Source organism: Callithrix jacchus, chromosome 18 (genome assembly GCF_049354715.1).
Source record: "Callithrix jacchus isolate 240 chromosome 18, calJac240_pri, whole genome shotgun sequence".
Classification (NCBI taxonomy): domain Eukaryota; kingdom Metazoa; phylum Chordata; class Mammalia; order Primates; family Cebidae; genus Callithrix; species Callithrix jacchus.
This window is the reverse complement of record NC_133519.1, coordinates 20,608,780-20,613,602: the sequence shown is the minus strand read 5'-3', so window position 1 is coordinate 20,613,602 and position 4,823 is coordinate 20,608,780. Positions and strand designations below refer to the sequence as shown.

Here is a 4,823-nt window from a genome sequence, read left to right as displayed (position 1 = left end):
TTAACACTGAGAATGGCAGGCATAGCTCTTGCCTTCCTACATGTATCATTCTCATCTGGAAGATCACCATAAAGAAAATCAGTAATCTAATTCCAATAATGTCAATGGCTGCATGTGTCAAATCTGACAATTGCTAGATGGAAGAACTATTTAAGTCTGAGATAAGTCAGGAAGATTGAATCTTCTTTTGAGGGTGAGAGAGAGAGAGAGCTTCCTTTTGGAATCAGAGACTGAAGAAGGAGAGGTGTTAGACAGGTCAGGGGAGTCTGTGTGGAAAATCCTTCAAGGAGGAGGCTGCAGGGATGGCCTAGAAGGACAAAACAATCTGGTTGCTGGAAAGATTTCCATAAAAAGATATCTAAATAAAGCAGTTGCCTAATTTCCAGATGGGAATAACCATCCTGGCTGGGGGCTCTGAAAAAGTAAAGCAGTTTTCAAAGTATGAAATGTTCTTTGTCTTAATAATTCTGGGGTTATGATTTCACAAAATCAGTCATATTCATGAGAGAGATCTCTTTTCCTAATGTGACTGAGGCCTGCTTATTTTTTTTGAAAACTAGTGAGAAAATCTCACTGGTAGGGAGATTCAGCTAGCATGCAGTGGACCCATTTTCTGCCTCATCCTTTACATCCTTTACATGTTTATCTTTCCCCAGTTTAAAATCAGCTTTGAGTGAGCAAAGGAGAATTTCACTTAGCATCTGGCCAAATATGAAGCATTTGCATTTGTAAAAGATGAGAAACGATGAAAAGGACAGGAACTGTGCCTCCCAAATCAGCGGGATGTATGCAAGATACCCAAACAAATAAAGGTGGGGAAGAATTCTACGGGAAAGGTTTTGTGGGAACTTGAAGAATAAAGACAAAAGCTAAATATTAGCATTTAGATAGCAAGATTCAATGTGCAAAATTTTAGAATTCTTCATCAAGATGAATCAGCCTCAATTGTTTTCCAAACTTGTGACACTATGCTTCATTATGCAAATTTCTATAACCTCTGTTCTTTGCAAGTTCCCTGTTCTTTTGAGATCTACTGAACAATTCAGTGAAGAACTATATATATATGAAAATTATATATATAGATTATATATATAGAAAAAAAGACACCCCATTTTACCATGAAAATTATATATATATATAATTTTCATATATATATATATAATTTTCATGGTAAAATGGGGTGTATTTTTTTCTAAGAAACAACTAGTTAGGCAAGAGACACTGAAAAGGGTCAGTGATCTCTCCCCAGTCTCTTGCAAGGGCTTTGAAGAGGTGAGGTTGGAGAATAATCAGCTCTATTCTTTTGTGAATTTCCAGGTAGAGTCAAAGGTAGTTACTGGTAGCACTGGCCAGATCCTTAAACCAGATATACTCTGGACAACGTTGCCACTTCATTATTATTATTGTGATGTATACATTTAGTTTTATTGTAACAAAGCAATTTGTACACTTTTGTTTAAAACTGAGCATCCTCTTTCCAGTAAAACAAAAAAAAATTTTTTTTAATAAACAGAAACAAAATTACAACAGAGAAAGTGAATTCCAAATAAGATCCTACAGGTTCTGCTGATTGAGTGGCAGGGCTCAAATTATCATTAGGAGAGATTTTATTTCAAAAGCGTCATCTTAAACTGCAAGGATGTCTGTCAAACATCACAATTAAACATGCCAAAGGAGAAGCCATGCTGTCAAAATGGCCACTTAACCCACCCAGACATCTCATACCTACCCTTTGATGACTTTCTACGACCCCATTTTTTTTAAAGGTTTTTTTTTTCTTTCTCTTTAAACAAGAGAAAGTAGACAGATACATGTTGGTAACTGTCCATATTCACGTAGGGACACACTGTACTCTCCGAGCCCAATATGCAGAGAAAGGAGGAAAGAAGCTAGAATTCTATGCCCTGCTACAAAGGGGCCCAGCACTCTCCAGCTTCCAGGAGAGCTCGGTGGTGTTGATTCCATACGGTTTTTTTTCAGACAGGAAGGGGTAAAAATGAATTCCAAACAGAAAAGGGTAGAGACTCTTCCCTTTGTATTATGCTCTAGGTATTTCCTCCCAAATACGTTGGGAACCATGGTGTAGAGAAAAGAGACCTCAGGAACAGGGCTACTGAGCACAAGGGGAAAAAAAGAAAAAGCACTGCAACTTGCTCCCAGGGACTGAAAAAAATTTAAAAAGGTTGGAATCCATCAGTGTTCTGCTAGTCACTTTCTCCTTCATCTTCCTCTCCTTCCTCCCCTTTATCACCATCTTCCTCTTTTTCACCTTCATCCTGATCATCCCCTTCTTCATCAATATCTTCTAATCCTTCCTCCTCTTCATCACCATCATCCTATTCTCCTTCTTCATCATTCACATCGGGAACTAAGTAGCATTGCTGCGGGTTTGGCCAAGTACTATCTGTGATGACTCTCCTAATTCACAAGCACCCACAACTGGCTTTATTCTGCGTTGGACTTGAATGCTTGGTCACATCCTTTCCAGATTTCCATTTGACTTCAGTGGACTTCGAAGATGGATCACCACTCTCATTTAGATGAAATTCTTTGGAGAGAACTTTATTTTCAAAGTAAGGATTTTCATCAAAATAAAAATCTATCCCGTAACCTGATTTAGTATCTTCAAATTTTATCACTTCAACACTGGTCAAATAATGCAGTGCGTCTTCGTCCTCCTCCACAAGCAGTGCAGACACCTGTGGGTGGTTGACAAATGTTACCCAAAAATGTGGATTCGGGTCATCAATGATCAATTCTGACCTCTTCTGAAAAAAATGGTTGGCAGAGTTTGCTATATTTGTTTTACTTTCAGAATCTCCTCACCAGCTTGTTCATGAAGTCTGTTTCATTCGTGCTTCATCAATGCAATTGCTTCTTGCTGATCTTTTCGGCCTGGTTGCGGGTGGAGTTGAGCTCCTTTTTACCCACTTTGGCCGCAGGCGCAGACTTGGTGCTTCTCGGAGTCAGGCGGTGGGTGGGGGGACCAGACGGGAGAGAAGGGAAGGCAAAAGAGGGGCGTGGGTAGGCGGCTTCCCCTCGCGCTACACGCTCCGGCGCTCGCTCAGTCCGGCCGCCTCCCATTCTCGTTCGCTGGCTCTCCCGCAACTTGCTCGCTCGCACGTGCTACCCTCGAGACCTGGCAATGAGAGAGGGGCTGGGGCGGCGTGGTGGGCCCCGGCCGGGCTCCTGCTCTCCGTGTGGGAGGCGGCGGCGGGCGGCTGGGCTCCCTCACTCGCTCTCGGCGCTTCCTGCTCCCTGCTCGCTCTCCCCGAGCCGCCTCCTCCTCCACCTCCTCCTCGCCGCAAGGGCCCAGGAGTCTGCAAATTGTGACATTTGAACTATCTCATTGAAACATTCCAGATATTAATTTGGGTTTATTTTATAATTTTTAAAGGTAGAGAATAATTAATGTAATGCAGTATAACCATGGGCCTCAGAAATGATACTGGCTTTAAAATATATATTTATATAATAATAAAAAACATAAGTAATAAATTATATTATATAAATAATAAGTATTATAATTATATAATATATAATTATATATATAATAAGTATTATAATTATATAATATATATAAAATATTATAATTATACAAATACACATATATTTATATAATTAATATAAGTATATGATAAAATGTATCATATATAGTATATAATTATATGTATTTATATTAGTATATATAGTATATATATTTATTAGTATATATAGTATATATCATATATGATACATAAAATGCATCATATATAGTATATAATTATATGTATTTATATTATAATTGTATAATATTGTATCTATGTGATACATAAAATGTATATAAATATATAAATTATAATACATAAAATGTATCATATATGATATATAATTTTATGTATTTATATTATAATTATTTTTATGTATCATATATACAAACTAAGATCAGTCAAAATAGGATTTATCTATAAAATATTTCTATAATATATGATACATAAAATGTATATATAAGACAGTATAAATGTATTTTTTGTTTATAATTATTTTTTCTCTTATCTGATTTAAATGACAGCTTTATAGAACAATAATTATAAATCAGTGCTAATGACACACGTGTATACAGGTGTAATTTGTATGACAATAACAGCAAATAATGGGGCAGGGGAAAAAGCTGTGAGAGAACAAAGTATTACATTATTGAAATTAAGATCATTGTAATTTCCAAAGCAACCATGAAGAAAATAACTTAAATACAGTAAAATAAATGTCAAGAGAAGTGTACAGTAAAAAATATATATTTAATACAAATGGCATTAATGAATAGAACACAAAAATATATAAAACTAATAGGAAAATGACAGACATAAATTCTACCTTATCAGAAATTACGTTAAATATAAACAGATTAAACATTACAAATAAAAGGCAGAGGTTAGTAAAGTGGATTAAAAAAAAAACCATGAGCCCACTATAAGTTGTGAACAAAGGACACAGTTTAGATTCAAACATACCTACAGGTTGAAAGTAAAGGGTGGAAAAAGATATATTATGGAAACAGTAACTGAAAGAGAGCTGGGTTTAGAAATTAAGATCAGTCAAAATAGGATTTAAGACAAAAATTATTGTAAAGACAAAGAAGGACATTTTATAATAATAAAAGAGTTAATGCATCAAGAAGATATAAGAATTATTAACATTCATGCACAGGGCCCCAAAATACATGAAGCAAAAACGTACTGAATTGAAGGGATAAAGAGCTACTTCAACAATAATAACTGGCAAGTTCAATACCCCATTTTCAATAATGGATTGAACAACTAAACATAAAATCAACAAGGAAATAG

At 35.8% G+C, this 4,823-nt stretch overlaps 1 pseudogene; it reads right to left on the bottom strand.

Moving 5' to 3' along the window:
* Positions 1-2,062: 2,062 nt before the first annotated feature.
* LOC103789064 (protein SET-like) lies at positions 2,063-3,271 on the bottom strand (annotated as a pseudogene).
* Positions 3,272-4,823: the final 1,552 nt, after the last annotated feature.